The sequence below is a fragment of the Elephantulus edwardii genome, unplaced genomic scaffold (genome assembly GCF_000299155.1).
Source record: "Elephantulus edwardii isolate Elephantulus edwardi_28Jun2011 unplaced genomic scaffold, EleEdw1.0 scaffold00003, whole genome shotgun sequence".
Taxonomy (NCBI): domain Eukaryota; kingdom Metazoa; phylum Chordata; class Mammalia; order Macroscelidea; family Macroscelididae; genus Elephantulus; species Elephantulus edwardii.
In genome coordinates, this window is record NW_006399753.1 from 30,307,161 (window position 1) to 30,324,693 (window position 17,533).

Below are 17,533 nucleotides of genomic sequence, written 5' to 3' on the forward strand. Positions count from 1 at the left end.
ATAGTATAGTGTTGTATACCAATGATCTATATACATTGTGTACTATGTTTTGAGATCTGGAGGGCTATTTTTCAGAAAAGCTTTGCTTATTCAGGGTCTCTGCTTTCCAAATAAAACCTCTCTGTCTTTTTGTTATTGAGTTAGTAGCTATACTGTGATTGCATTCAACATGTAGATTGATTTCTAGGTAGGATTGTCATTCTTACAATGTTGAGTCTTCCTATTCATGGAGACGAAACATCTTTCCATTTACTAAGTTCTCTTATTGTTCCACGTTACTAGTGTTTTGTCGTTTTCCTTATAATGATCTCTCTTTTGTGTCTCTAGTTAAGTTTATTTCTAAGAATTTAATCCTATGTTTGGCGATTGTAAGTGGTATTACTTTCTTAGTTTTCTTTTCCATGCGTTCTTTGTTGTTGTAGAGAAATCCTACCGATTTTTTTTTTGTATTTGTATTTTGATCTTGCATCCTGCCTCTCTACTAAATTTGTCTAGGAGGTCTCACAGATTTTTGGCTGAGTCTTTGGAGTTTTCTGTGTACACTGGCATATTGTTTTCATATAGTGACAGTTTTACCACCTCTTTGGCAATTTGGATGTCTCTTATTTCCTTCTCTTTTCTTATTGTCCTAGCAAGCACTTCCAATATAATATTGAATAGGAATGGTGATAGTGGGCATTCTTGTCTGGTCTCAGTTTACAAGGGAAATGCCATTGGTCTTTCTCCAATGAGAATGATATCGGTTCTTAGTTTGTATGCATAATTTTCACTGTGCTGTTGAGGGTGCCCTCTGTTTCTGTTTTGCTGAGTGTTTTAGTCAGGAAGGGCTATTGGATTTTTGCCAAGGCCTTTAATACATCAATTGATAGGCTCATGTGGTTCTTGTTCTTTGCTTTGTTAATGTGATTAATTGTATTGATTGTTTTCCTTACATGGAACCATCTTTGTAGACCTCTTATAAATCCCACTTGATTTTATATATATATATATATATACACACACACACATATATATACACACATTTATATACATATATACACACATATATACACACATACATAGGTATACACACATATGTATACACGCACATACATATGTATACACACACACACACACACACACACACACACACACACACACACGTGGATATTTTTGGGTGGGGGAGTCACTATGACCTGCACATATTTTCCTTTTTTTGTGTGTGTGTGATGAGTATGTTCAAGAATTTTGCTTCTGTTTATGTCAGTTTGCATAAGGTGTGATTTTCTCAGAGTTTGTCCATTTCCTCTACATTGTCAAATTTTTCAGAGTATAGCTTTTCATAATATTTTGTTATTATTGATTTAATTTTAGTTGGTTCTATTATGATGCTATCGCTTTCATTTCTCATTCAAATTATTTGTGTCTTCTCTTTCTATGCTTAAGTTTTTCAGTGATTTATCTATTTAATTGGCCCTTTTGAAGAACTAGCTCCTGGCCTTGTTGATGATTTCAATTCTTTCTCTGTTTTTTTATCCCACTGACTTCAGCCCTTGCTCTTATAATTTTCATTCTTCTAGAAGCTGTGGGATTAATGTGATGTTCTTCTTCTATTTTCTGAAAATGTTAAGTAGTTTATCTTGTTCTATCTTCATCTTCTTCTTCTTTTTTTTAGTTTGCCTACTGTTATGGGTTGTTCCCTGAGAACTGTATCCAAGAGATTTGGATATGGTGTATTGTAATTTCCATTCATTTTGAGGAATCTTTTTTTTCTTCTCTAACTCCATAGTACTCAAGCAGGGTTTTACCCAGCTTCTATATGGGCCAGGTTTCTTTATCTTTTATCTTCTTCTTGTTAATTTATGGTTTTATGGCCTTGTGTTCTGAGAAAATAGTCTGCAGTATTACAACTTTTTTTTAATTTATTGAGGTTTGTGTCCTAATACACGATCGGTTCTGGTGATTGTACCATGTGAACTTAAGAAGTAAATTATGTTTTAATTGGGTGAAGTACCTGAAATACAAGGTTGAGTTGGCTAAGAGTATAGCTTAGTTCTTCTGTATCTTTGTTAAGTTTCTTTTTAGTTTACCTGTCCTTTGGCGAGAGTGGTGTGTTAAAGTCTCCAACCACTATAACACTGCTTTTTCTTTCTTCAGTTTAGTTCACTATTGTTTTATGTATTTTGCAGGTTGATCAATTGGTGTTTAGATGACAACCAAGGTTGTGTTTTCTTCATCTATTGTACTTTTAATCATTATATAGTGCTCTTGCTTATCTTTTATAGTGGTTTTCATCCTAAAGTTGTGTTTTGTTTTTTTCTTATCAGAGATTAGTATTGTCATTCCTGCTTTCTTATAGATGTCATTCGCTTGGTATATTTTCCCCCCTCACACTTTGCTTTTTAGTCTTTTTCCTTGTCTCTTAGATATTGGTCTAATAGGCAATGAACTTAGGGGTTTTTTTAATCCATTCTGCTAGTCTTTTTCTCATAATTGGTTCATTGACTTGATTTACATTAAGAATGATTATGACAGTTTTAATTGCTGCCATCTTGCTGTTCCTTTTTCTGTTGTTAATGTTTACTTTGGTTCACCCATTTTCCTTTGCTATTTCTTTGTGAGGGATTTCCACTAGTAGGTTTGTTTTTTTCTTTTTTTCTTTCTTTTTCTTTTTTTTGTAGAATTGGTCTTGTTTTCACGAATTCCTTCAGTTCCTGCTTTTCTGCAAATGATCTAATTTCTCCTTCATATGTAATTGGCACTTTACTGCGTATAGGATCCTCAGCTGGCAATTATTTTCTTTCAGTTTTCTGTATATGTCATTCCATTGTTTTCACAAGGTTTGTGCTGAGAAGCCAGAACTTAGTCTAATTGGTTCTCTTTTGTAAGTGACTTTTTGTTTTTCCTTTGCTGCTTTTAGTATTGTATCCTTATCTTTTATTTTGGAGAATTTGGCTATGATGTCTTGATGTTTTTATTTTGGAGTCTATTCTGTTGGCAGCTCACTGGGCTTCTTGACTGTGGATTTCCTCATTTCATGATACCTGTAAAGTTTTCTTCTAGTACTTCTTCCACAGTTTCCTCAGTGCTTCACTACCCCCCCCCTTTATCCGTCCCCTGACCTCCCATTCCTTGTTTCTATTCTGAAATTCACTTCATACATAATATATGTTTGATATAATCCCACACAATTCCAATGTTTTCTGTTTTTCTACTAGTTCATTCCCATCAAAGTTCTTATTCTTTGTTTTGGTGATTCTCTGTTTCATTTCTTTTATTATTTTTTTTTGTCCCTCTAACATGTTGAAAAATTCTGACATTTTGATATTGGTATGTTGTATTGCATTTTCATGCATTTCTGTTGTTTCTAGGACTGTGTTAGTTGTACCCTTTCTATCTTGGGATGATTTTGAAAGTTTTTATACCTCTTTATTTATTATTTCAATTCTTTCACCATTTGTACCTTCTTCAGTAGTAATTCAAGTAACTCCACATATATATATTTCTTCTGCCTCCGGAGCTTTCTCTGGCATAGTCATTGAGTTTGCAATTTGGTCTACTTTTTTAAGGAGAAAGCTTGCTTTGTTTGAACCTGCCTACTGCTTCTTTGACATTAATTTTTTCTTGATAAATGTGAGGTAGTTTCTGTTGTGGTTGCATAGGTCATTGGTATTTCCTTATCTTTATAATACTGTTAAAAATGTGCAGACCTTAAGCATTAAAGGGCAGGGAGCTGAGACCTCTCCTTTTGCCCAGCTGTGGTAAGCTTGCTTCTTTGTCCTATCCTGTAGCTTTATGGGAGACGGTAGTTTCCCCAAGGGGTAGTCAAAGTTCTAGGAGTGCTTTCTGGGATATTTTACTGAGGGGGGAAGGGCCAGTAAAGTGGTGAGGTACTAAAACGGCAGTCCCCATGGCTTAGTTGATGTACCTGTCTTCTCTCTTATGGATGGTTGACAGAGAACTGTCAGTGCTAATGGCTGGCCTGTGTCCATGGCCTCTCTCCTGCATCTGGTTGGGAAAGAGCTATTCCTGTCTGAGCAGACAAAGGTCAGGGAAGCACATAGTTCCAACAGTGCAATCCTCAAGTCTCAGCTGGTACTAATGGCCAATCCATGTATCTGTCTCTCCTGCAGCTGGCTGGAAGGAAGTGATTGGTTCTAATATGGAACATAATTTACATTAAAATAAACTTATATTGACCCATCTAATGCAAGGTCTAAATTTTAGTCTAAAATATATTCAATTCTATGTTTATATATCCTCCATTGTAAGCTGGCCAATCCATGGCCATTTCTTTCTGCTTTTGTTTCCTACATTTGATTTCTTCTCTTACTTTTCTCTACTTGGTTTGGCTACTCTTTATCTCTAGCCTCAAAAGAAAGAATTTCTTAGATATATCATAATAAAATATTTAGAAATTCCAAGATTTACATTCCTCAGTGGTTCTCTGTCTCTAGTGATATTCAAATGAGCCCTGGAGACAGAGTAACTAAGTTCACAGCTGCTAATAACACTTTGACCAAGCTGCTTCATGGGAGGAAGATGTGGTCTTCTTCCATATGGATTTACAGCCTTGGAAACCCTATAGGATAACTATGTTATATAACTGTGGTACACTATGAGTCAGAATTAAGCTGGTGGAAGTAGATTTGGGTTTGGCTTTAGTTGTATTCAGAGGCAAAAGGCAAAGGGCCCAGTGATTTTTATCACCTGACAACTGCAATAATCCCCCAGAATTGCAAGGCCTGAAGCATCTTATTGCTGTTATGAAACAGAATTTATAAATAAAAATAAGGAAAACAGCTAGAGCCAGGCACTTCCTGGGCCTCACTGACATTGATATGACAGCCAATAAGAAATTTCTATTTATGCCAAGATTGTCAAACCAATAATTTCTTCAATAAAGCTTACCCTAAGAAATATGAAAATGGTTTGTTTCTAATATGTATTTAAACAGAAAGTTTAAAGGAAGGTAGGTTCATTATAATTCAGACATACAATCATTTTAATATATACAGAAAATCTCCCTATAGACCAATTAAAAAGAGCTTCCAAACAATACTGACTCTTAATTCACATCATATTTTAACTCAAGCAGGTCACATTTAACCATTTTTAGATAAGCTATATACGCGTGAAGAGGAGGGGAAAGGATTAGGACAATAGTGATATTTGAAATGCATTTTGCATTATTTCAACCTCAGTTTAACAGGCTTTGTGACTGAAAAGGGGGAATCGGAATGCAGAAGGGGCAAACTTGTGCAGATTATTTTTTTTATTACATGCATTATTCCAGTTTAAAAATGTCAGTTGCTTGTCATGTTAACTAAGAATGCATTCACTATTGTATGTATCTAAAGCTGGAGTTAAACTGAGAATTTTGCAAAGGACAGATACAAAGAACTGATTTTCCCTTCCCTCTGTTATAAAAATAGAACTTTCAGAAATGTCATGACTGACACATTTAGCTGCTGGACATTGAAAATCCTCTTTCTGACTCAAAACCTGTGACTGGAACTCTGTCAGAGTAATCAAGAGATGTTATACGATGGAGCACAAACAGTAGGAGAAGCTTTGTTATTTGGATTTGTTAAAGCAAAAGAGAATTTACATTTGGATCATAACATAAATAACTGTGTTGGTTTTTTTAAAGATCCCCTTTGAATATGGAAGAAGAATTAATTATACTATGAATTTGTGCAACTGATATCCAATTTAAGCAATAGTCTTATGAGCATGAAGGCTAACAAAATAATACAACAGGGTTAGTGATATACATGACTGAATTAATACTAATTTTGCCTGAATCCTTTTTCTTAAATTTTGTGATTTAATTTTTCTTTGTGATTTCCTTAAATTTGTGAGGACTTTGACTGGATTTTGAGGGAGCTCAATGGCACTGCAACCCAAAGGCATACAGTTTGAATTCAACATTTACTCTGTGGGAGAAAGTTGAGCAGTCTTCTCCTATAGAATTTACAGCCTCCAAAAACCTGCTAGAGTGTTAGCTATAAGTTGGCTCTGACTTGATGGTACACCACAATAAGAACCACAGCATGACAAGAATGGATATGATGTGTTATTACTGGGTATTTTTTAGTTCATTGCAACTTGTGGTAACCCCACGTGATAGAATACAACTGTGGCATAGGGTATTTTTTGGCTGTAATCTTTAGAGAAGTAGAGTTATGGGGCTTTCTCTAAGGTAGAACAGCCAACCTTTCTGTTAGCAGTGAACGCTAAGCCACTGTGCCACCAGGGCTCCTGAGTCTAGTAAATGCAAAATTCAATTGCTAATCTAATGAATGCAAAATTCAAGAGCCTCAAGGTTCTTCTGCTGCAGCTTTATTGACAAATATTTACAACTGGCCTCCAAGAACATATATTATGAAGAAAATATTTTATATATGGGTCATCAGAAAAATCTGCCTCATTACCATCATGAGGACACCCTGTCAGAATGGTATGTATTTTTGACCAATCATATAATTCCACATATGTGTTATGGATTCATCTTCTAGCTATCCTGCCTTTAACTCCCCTGAATGTCTGTGGACCAATTATGATTTTTAACCTTTAGTTCCTAGCTCAACAAAAGAGGAATCTTTTCTTTGTGATTCAGTAGAACAGCTGGTTTTCACTCTGTGACAAGTAATATTTCCCAGATTCAGACAAGTTTCATTTATCAGTGGACTTCAGTTAATTTTATTTAAGTAGACTCTATCATGTCACAGGCTCAAATCTAATGTCAGTTAGCCAAATGTTCATTTTATTATGCAGCATACCTATGCATAAAAATCAATGAAAAACTTCAAGATACACAAAATATCCTTAACATAATAATTCAGCAATAACATTACTACTAATTCTAATAATAATTACAACAATTATAACAGGAACTCTGGTGGTCTAGGGGTTAAGAAATTGTCCTGCCAACACAAAGGCAGGGGATTCAAATCCACCAGTGGCTCTATGGAAGAAAGAGAGCAATGTCCTACCATGTAGCTTAGAGCCTCTGAAAACCCTCTGGAGGGTCAGATATGAGTAGGCTCTGACTATATGACATTAAATGATAATGTTTTGAAAACTATCACAAGGTTGTACCTATTTGTTATCACAAATCATGTATAGATCTCTGATTTTTAATATAACTCTTTATGGGAGTTAGTTTGTAACTACAGGCTGAATATAAGTTGGACAATCACAACCTGTTGTACTAGAAATGGAACAACTAGAAAACAAACAGAATGTTGGCATATGGTAAAAATTGATTCTAATGTCACCAAACCATGTATACAGAAACTGTTAAATGGAAACTAAATTTGTTGCACAAACTTCCACCAAAATCACAATAAAAATGTATAAAAATATATTTAAACATATATTTATTAAAAATATATTTAGGCACACTGATATAAATGTTTGCAAGTATACAAATAATTGTATATAATTATTACTACCAATCACATAAAAAAGGAAGTTCTTGTGACCTAGATAAGTCAGTTGAGAATTGTGCTATAAACCCAAAGCCAGGGCCTCCTTGACAGTTTGAATCCACCAACAGCACTGTGTGAGAAAGCTCCTCCCTTAAGATTTACAGCCTCCTGAAAATCCACAGAAGGATCAGCTTTGAGTTGGATTCATAGAAATAATAGTAAGTACTTTGTTTTATTGTACTTCACTGTATAGCCCTCCATAAATATTGTATGTTATATAAACAGAAGGTGTGTATTGTTGGCACCATTTTTCCAACACCGTGTGCTAACTTCATATCTCTGTGTGACATTTTGATAATTCTCATGATATTTCAAACTTTTTTATAGGGCTTCCACCCTCATAGTAGACTACAGAACAGTGTAAATATAACTTTTATATGTACTAGGAAACCATAAAATTCATGTGACTTGCTTCATCATGATACACACTTCATTGCTGTGGTTTGGGACCAAGTTTGGTGTTATCTCTGAGTTATGTCTGCACTTTATGGGAAAGTATTTCAATTTTCAAAGAAAGTTTTCATCAAGAAATTACTGCTATGATTTTTTTTTTTTAAAAAAAACAAAACCCTGCAGAAATTAACCTTTCTACCAGCTTTTGCAACACTCTAGAGTTATTTGCTCTCTGAATTTACTTACTTATTACTTATTATGTTTCTTATTATGTTATTATGTTTCTGAGATTCAGATCTCTTATTTATAGATCTCTAGGGGCACACTTGCATTTGAGGCCAAGCCCTTATCTCCATTTTGGAGACTGGATGAAGTGACTGGACTCTGTAAGCTAGGCACTCTTGTTTTGGTTGAGGATCATCGTGGAATGTTTGGTTGTTTTGTGGAAGTTTATTTGGTCAACAAAACATTCTGGAGGGCCCTTATATTTAATAAGTATGGTCTGAGGAATTATATTTTAATCCTTTGCTACTGTATTTGGGAAGTACATTCTTCTAAGTCATACAGCACTCTTCTGTCAATTTGCTGTACTGAGGTAATTTGGGTTTGCTGTGATGCTGAACCTTGTACAATTGGGGTCTCAAATACCATTATGGCTGCCCATGGGACAAGTGCTTCATGGAGGTCCTAGTTCTAAGACAAGTTGGGAAGCAAGCATAGCATCCACTTCCTAAACCACATGCCTCTGGAAACTCTATGAACTTGGAGAAACAATGGTTATAGAAAGGCCTCAGGTCTTTTTCTCATGGAGTTGTTATGATTTGTGCATGACTCAATGGCAATCAGCAACAACAACTATGAGTCATAGGCAACCTGATGGCACCTAACAAAACAACAAATGACAAGTAAGTATCTCTTGCAGTCAGTTAATCAAGTAGCTGTCATCCAATTTTCTTGGCATAGACAATGAACTGCATCCAGAGCTACATTTGTTTTTTGAAACACATTACTTGGTATTTCATCAGTTCCACCTTATTTTTTTGCAAATGCATTCTTTGTTCATTTTGTTTGTTCTTTTTAAATAAAATTTTTATTTTATATTGGTTTGCTTACAAAATTTGAACACATGATTTTTCATGCTGGCTCTTTCCCATTTCCTTTACCCACCCACTTACCCATCAAATTGTGCTGCCCATGATTGCCCACCTCTCCGTCCTCACTCCTCTGCTCCTATTCTCCGCCCCACCCCCTTGGATCTTCAGACATGTTTTACTAGTTATCTTTCTTTTTCTACAATAATGGTCTTATTCAGTATTTGTCCTTATGGGTTTGAGTTTGTTTACTTAGTATAATCCTTTTCAGTCCCTCCCAAATTAGGTAATGATTTTCGAAATCATTGCTCCTGTGTGCTGCATAGTATCCCATCATGTGACTGTTCCATAATTTCTCAATTCATTTGATTGTGGGTGGACATTTGGGCTAGTTCCATGTTCTTGCTATTTCCATGTTCATATACTGTTAGAAACATTGGTGTACAAATCTCTGTTTGTGTCTCAGTTCTTATTTTCTCAGGGTATATTCCAAGCAGTAGAATAGCTCAATCATAGGGAATATCTATGTTCAGCTTATTAAGGAAATGTCAAACTGCCTTCCAGAGTTGTTGTACCATCTTACAATCCCACCAACAGCGTATAAGAGTTTCCATCTCTCCACATCCTCTCCAACATTTATCATTTGATTTTTGTCATACACTACTTCCAGATTGGATCAGTGTTGACCACTTCTCTTTGATATAGTACCTGATTATTCCTTTCCTTTTCTTTTGATATTTCCTGTATCACTAAATATTTTGCCCATAGAATCCTTCAGCACTGTAACTTGAGTGCCAGCTTTTTTTCTTCAGTAGTTCCTGCTTGGAAAGACCTTGCTCGCTGAAACTGAGGAGGACCTCATGCAATTACTGCAGAGGGTCAAGGACTGCAGCCTTCAATATGGACTGAGGCTCAATGTCAAGAAGACAAAAATTCTCACCACTGGACCAAACGGTAGCATCAGGATGGATGGGGAAGAGATTGAGATTGTTCACAGCTTCAGTTTGCTCGGCTCCACGGTCAACACTCTTGGCACCAGTAGCCAGGAAATAAAAAAACGTATTGCGATGGGAAAGTCTGCGGTTAGGGACCTCTCCAAAGTGCTGAAGAGCAGTGGTGTCTCTCTGGAGACTAAGGTGCACCTGATACAGGCCATGGTATTTGCAATCACTTGTTATGCATCAGAGAGTTGGACAATGACTAGGGAGGATAGAAGGAGAATTGACGCCTTTGAACTGTGGTGCTGGAGAAGAGTATTGAATGTACCATGGACTGCCAAGAAACCAAACAGATTCATCGTAGAGAGGATTAAACCAGGCTGCTCCTTGGAGGCAAGAATTCTGGGGCTTCGTCTGACATACTTTGGCCATGTTGTATGGAGAGACAGGTCTTTAGAGAGGGACATCATGCTGGGTATAGTAGAGGGACAGCGCAGGAGGGGAAGACCCTCTATGAGGTGGATTGATTCAGTGACTGGGGTACTCGGGATGGGTTTGTCAGAGGCAATGAGATTGGCACAGGATAGAGCACGGTTTAGGGCTGTTGTACATAGGGTCGCTATGAGTCGCAAACGACTCGACGGCACATAACAACAACAATAACAACAAGGTGAAACTGGATTATGCCAAAGTATTTTTAATTACTGCATTTTAATGTGAAAACTGTACAATGAGCACAGATCAAAGAATTGATGCCTTTGAATTGTAGAGTTTTCAAAGAATATTCAATATACTATAGATTGTCAAATGGGAAAAAATGTGTCTTGGAAGAAGTTCAGTCAGAATACTTCTTAAAAGCAAAAAATGGTGAGATTTTTATCTCACATAATTAGGTCATGTTAACAGAAAAGAAAGGACAGCATGCTAAGAAAAGGGGAAGATAAGAGGAAAACTCTAAACTGGGTAAATTGGCACAGTGACTGCAATAGCAGGCTTAAGCGGGGCAGAGATTGTGAGAGCAGCCCAGGATTTGGCAAGACTTCTTTATGTTGTTCACAGGATCATTTGAGTCAACATTTTGCAACAACAATGACAATTGGTAAAATGCAGTAGAACAATTTGCTTTGGTAATATTACACAGTACTACACTGTACAATTAAACTTTCTTTGGGATTAAAAATATTTCAAAATACCTTAAATATATGGATAATTTATATAGTCAAGCTTAGTCTTTCATAAATGAAAGATTAATAAGTATGGACATAAACCTTTGGGGAATATAGCATGTAATTTTCGTGTTATTACAAAGAGAAAGAGAATACCTTTTTTGTTTTGTTTTGTTCATGGAAGTCTCTAGACTCAAAATAGAGAAATGGATTAGCAGTATATGAACAAAGTTGAGGCATTTTTGGCATTTTCACCTTAGAGTAAATCATCACTCAGGCTTAAAATTCTAGTGGGCAAACATCTCTATCTTATCATACATAGCTCAGCATCAGTCGTTAAAGCTGAATCCCCCTGAGCCTTCTCATTTGAATATTTGAATTTTAATCTGGCACACCTACGTTTTCAACACTAAATGCAATCCACCCTGGGCACGTACTAATTGAACAGAACTGTCCATTCCAATTGTGGGTAATGGGGATTAGGGTGCTTACAAATGAAGTCCATTGATTAGGTCACATGGTATCATTTTAGGATGGTGAAAAATTCCTACCCCTGGTTTTGTCCTTCCCTTGGGGTGCTCACTCTTCTTTGTGACCCCAACTTGCTTCAAGGTTTTTAAATTTGCTGCTAACTAAGGTGGATGCATTTCTTGACCTTACTGGTGGGAATATAAGAGAAGTCTCTCAAGTGCTGTAGGAACTAATTAATATGCATATTATTCCAGGAAAGAATCATTATTTTATGGATGTCTCTGTGAGAGGGTATGGCTACTATAATGGATAATTACTACTGGCATATTTAATACAGAAAGATAGTTTTCTTTATTCATTTAGATATGATTGTTTTGTTTATGACTTAAAATATTTAATGAAAGTTTTTGTATGTATAAATATATGAAAGTTTTGCTCCATCTTGGTCTCTTTGTGTAGATTCTTGATAAGTAGTATTTAAAAAATATGCTTTAAAATTACAGACTTCTCTATACAACAATGAATTATTAAGGCATATAATAAGCAACAATAAATGAAGAAAAAAATTGAAATTTTCTGTAAACTTTCATTAAAATAAAAATTAAAAAAAGAAGGGAAAACTTACAGACTTTCTCAAGTTTTGTGGATTTTTTTACATTTAAAAATATTTGGAACTAGGATTACAAACAAAGCAATGATAGTAATTTTATCTCCTTTAATTACCATTTGTTAGATGCACAACAAGAAATACCATGATAAATAAGGCATAGCTGCTATCTGGAATCTCCTTTCTTTACTACACATTATTTGCATAGTTGGGGAGCCCAGTTGCTGATGATACAAATCCAACCAGGAAATTAAATATACCCACCGCTGCTGAGTAGAATCCGACTCATAGCAACCCTCCTTTGGGTTTCCAAGCCTATGTACTTTTAGAGGAAGAGGCTGCTTATCTCTGCTGGAGAGCAGCTGGTGTATATGAACTGTCGACCCTTCTGTTAGCAGGCCAACATGTTGCACACTGTGCCACCCGATGTAAAAAGAAGGTCTTATTAACTAGTGGTTATTAATGATTAGTGGTCTTAATAACTTAAGTGGTTGTGTCGGCAAAGTGGTTAGTGCCAGAATGCAGCTGGGGTTCAAGCATATATTCATTTTAAAGATAGGATGGGGGCCCTGTACAGTAACAGGTAGTTGAGATAGGGAAACAAGACTATAGGAATAAGAAATAAAGCAAGTTTCTAGAAATGGGTTATAGTATGGAAATATAATCCAGAAATCAGATATTCCGTTGCTTGACTTGAAAAGTCCTTCACAAACACATAAGTAAGCCTTTTGAGTGGAAGTATTTGAGCTATTTGCTGACCAATTATTAGATGACTACTAAGCTATGCAGACATACAGGTTGAACATCCAAATGAAAATGAAATAAATGTGTAGACATCAACAACCATATACTGTAGTGGAAGAGATTCATTCTAATAAAACAGTAATGTGAACAATTAATAAAAAATAAAAAGAAAAACAGACAAAAGACAAGAAAATCATCAAAACAACAGCTCTCAAGGTAAAAATGATTTTAGAATTGCTAGAAAATATAATCTAAAATACTGATTTTTCAACAAAAATTGAAAATCCATACAACTAGACAGGAAAATGTGGCTCACGCTTAGGAACAACAGAATACCGGTATTAAGTGGGGTCACCCAGATTTTTATTTCTCCAAACTTTGAAGCATCAATTTAATATATTTCAAATAATTAAAGAAAATCATGTTTAAGAAATTGAAAAGAAAAATGTGTTATACCAATATTTCAAGATGTAGAAAATAAGGGAGCCCTGGTGGTCTAGTGGCAAGAAGCTGCACTGCAATCCCATCGGTACGCGGTTTGAATCCACCAGATGCTCTGCTGGAAAAGGAGGGGCAATCTCCTCCTGTACCAGTCAGATCTAATTTGACGGCACACACACAGACACAAAATAATAAAATTTAAAAAAAAAAGATGTAGAAAATAGACATTATTGAAAAGAACAAAATGGAAGTTTCGAATTTTAAAAGTACAGTAATTAAGATGAAAAATTCACCAGATCAAATCAATAGCACATATAAGATGAACACATATGGGGATAAAAGAGTAGAACAAGTAATTGATGGCTATATTTTATGAGTTTATGAACTAGAAATTATGATCCAATTTGAAGAAAAGGTGGGAAAAGGATTGAAGAAAAAGGAATAGAGTCTCAGAGATTTGTGAGATAACATTTAAGGTTACCTGCATAGCCAAAGTTGGGTGACTTTAATCCATGGCCCTCAGGCCTGTTTTTAGTCAAACATTCTTCTAAGTTATATAGTTCTGCTCTGTCCACTTGCTGTGCAGAGGTAACTCATGCCTGCTATGGTGCTGAACACTGTGACACTGATGAGTCAAATGCATTAATGTTTACCCATGGTGGACAGTGTTTGGTGGAGCTCCCCGATTAAAACAAACTTGGAAGCAGGAGTGGCATCCAGCTCTGAAATAGCTTGCCTCTGGAAACCCAATGAACTTGGAGAAAGGATGAAAGTTATACAAGTGTTCAGTCTTTCATTCACAGGGTTGCTATAAGTTGCCTACGACTTGATGACACTTAACAACAACAACAACAACGATGTAATAAAAGTCTTAAGAAAGGAAAGGGATAGAACGCATATCAGAAGAATAATGGCCAAAATGTTCACAAATTTGACAGAATGCTTTAACCTACAGCTCCACAAATTTTATTGTTGAGACATAACTTTCAGTGGGTTTTCAGAAGCTATAAATTGCACAGCTGAAACTACCCATCTTCTCCTGAGTAGCACCTGGTAAATTTGAACTGCTTGTCTTTTGGTTGACCGTAAAACTCCTTTCGATTGTCTATCAGAGTTCTCTCTACAGTTTTTGTGCTGTTATTGTGTGTCTTTGAGTCAGAACAAAGTCATAGCTGAAACTTCATCAGGTTTTGGGTGGCAGTAAAACCCATGAGAGAACATTGTCCATCCTTCTCCTGCACAGCAGCTGATGGATTTAAACTGTGTACCTTTGGGATTGCATCACAGTTTATTGCCACTAGGTCAGTTTGTTATTGTTGTTAGGTGCTGTCAAGTAGAATATGACCCATGGTGACCCTATAAAAAACACATGTGAACCCTGCAATATCCTGTGCCATCCTCACACTTCCTGACATACTATTGAAGCAGTCACCGTGTTAATCCATCTGGTTGAGGCCTCCTCTCTTTTGCTTACCCTCTACCGTTCCAAGCATGATGTTGCTCTCCAAGGAATAGCCTTTCCTGGAAATATGCTTAAAGCATGTGAGCTAAAGCCTTCAAGGGGCACTCTGATTGCATTTTCACCAAGACATATTATTTGTTATTTTGGTGGTCCATGGGATGTTCAGCGCTGTTCTCCAACATCACAGCTCAAAGGCATAAATTCTTCTTCTGTCATCCTTAGTCACTGTATAGCTCTCAGATGCATAGCAAATGATTGGAAAGGCCATGTCCCAAATCAGGGACACCTTATCCTCAAACTAACATCATTGCTCCTCAATAATTTGGAGAGGCCCCTGACTGTTGACTTTCTCAGTGCAATTTGTCTCCCGATTTCCTGACTGCTGGTATCAATGGTGTTGATTGTAGACCCAAGTAAGATGAAGTTGTTGACAACTTTAATCCTTTCTACATCTATCATGATGTTGCCTCTTGGCCTAGTGGTAAGAATTTTTGTTTAAATGATAATTGGTGACTGTAACACAAAAATTCAAAACAGTGAAGAAGAAATGATAGGCCAAAAGTATGGACTTGGTGACAGAAATGAGGGTGGAAATAGAATGAACAAAAATTGTATAGTCAATAATTTCATCATTGCAAATACCCCTTTTTAAAAACACTTAAAGTGACTTTATACATGGACCTCTCACCTGATGCATAGATTGACTACATGTGTGGAAGGAAGTTAGGCCAGTTTAGTGGAACTCAAATCAGAAAAAAACCCCCAAAAGCTTTATGACCAAACACAACACCCCTAGTCAAATATTAAAAGCCAGAGCAAAAGCAAACATGTTGCAAGTTGCAAAGGAAAACCCAATTTTTTCTCTCTTTTTTAAAAATGTGATTTTAATGAAAGTTTAGAGAAAAGTTTAATTTTAATTTGTTCATTGACGCACATTTTCCCCCCTACCTCCCCTAGTTCACTTTCTGGGGGAAAAAAATTATAGTTGCATAATATCCTCTCTTCTCTCCCTCCCTGGATAGCCCAGTTCACTTTGCTATGCAGCTCTTATTCTGGACTGCTGTCATACAAATAATGCCTAACAATATATTTCTTTTAAAAAGTTCTTCCCGTCATCTGTTTCAATGAAGCGACCATTATTTATCCCCTCTTTTCTTCATTTCCTCTGAGCTCCATGTCAGTCCTGTTTTATAACAGTGGTGTTGTATATTATTTGTCCTTTTGTGACTGAGATATTTTAGTCAGCATAATGTCCTCCAGGGTCACCCATGTTGTGTAATATTTTATTCCTTGTTTTTCAGTGCTTCCTGGTTTTCCATTGTGTGAATATACCATAGTTTTTCTATCCATTCATTGGCTGATGGACACTTTAGATACTTCCATCTCTTTACTATTGTGAATAAGGCAGCAATAAACATGGGTATGCATATATCTGTCTGGGCGGCAGCTCTGATTTCTTTGAGGTATATTCTTAGTAGCAGAATTGCTGGTTCAAATGGTATTTCCATTTTAAACTTTTTGAGAAAGTATCATACCACCTTCCATAGTGGTTGCACAATTTTACACTCCCACCAGCAGAGAATAAGTGTTCCAATCTCTCCACAACATTGCCAGCATCTATTGCTGAACTTTGCTATTTTACTGAGGTGAGATGATATCTCATAGTTGTTTTGGTTTGTATCTCTCTTAGAGCTAGAGATTTTGAACATTTCTTCATGTGTTTGTTCGCCATCTAAATATCTTCTTTGGTGACATGTCTATTCATTTTGCAATTGGGTTGTTTTACTATTTCTTGTCAAGGTATTGGAGTATTCAATAAATTTTAGAGATGAGTCCCTTATCAGATATGTCATTGTTGTTGTTTGTTGTCAATTCCATCAAGTTGAGGATAAATCATAGCAACCCTATAAATGGAGGTCTGGTGGCTTAGTAGGTAGGCTGTTAATCCATAGGTTCAAATCCACGAGTTGCTCATCATAAAAAAAGATGGGCAATCTCCTCACAAATTTTCTTTCCTGAAAACCCACTATAGAGTCACCTACAAGTCATATCCAACTCAGTGACATTAACAGCAATGACTACACTAAAATACCTGTACTTAATGTAAAAGAAGACCATAAATGAGGATGAGTAGACCAAGAAGAGATGATGCACAGGAAAAGGTGATGGACAAATATGTCAGTAATTATATGAATAGTATGAAACGATAATAAATAGGGATAAATTACTTTCCAGAGAAAGAAATTATCATGCAAAATTATATGTAATTCACTGTATTGCAAAATTTTTCTATGTGCTTTTTACTAGGTTTATTACTTCTACTGAAACATTAGGAAATTTGTTACCCATGAACTCACATTTTCTCACAGTAGCATCAGGCAGCTGAAAGCAGTTTCTTCCTGTCAAATGTAACATGAGTTTCCCAGTTCATCATAGGTCCTAACCGTGCAGACTCATTCTTTAATCACAAATATTCCCCTTTAAGTATTTGTGTTTAAGTTTCTTATTATATATAATCATATTGGTGCCTTAACAAGTGCTTTATAAATCTTAATGTGCATAAGAATTATTTGGAGAACTTGTCAGAATTCAAATTTCTAGGTTTAATTCAAAATATTCTGATTAATTCAAAATATTCTTTTTTTTTTATTATTATTTTGTGTGCATGTACCGTCAAATCAGATCTGACTGGTACAGGAGGATATTGCGCCTCCTTCTCCGGCAGAGCGTCTGGTGGATTCGAAC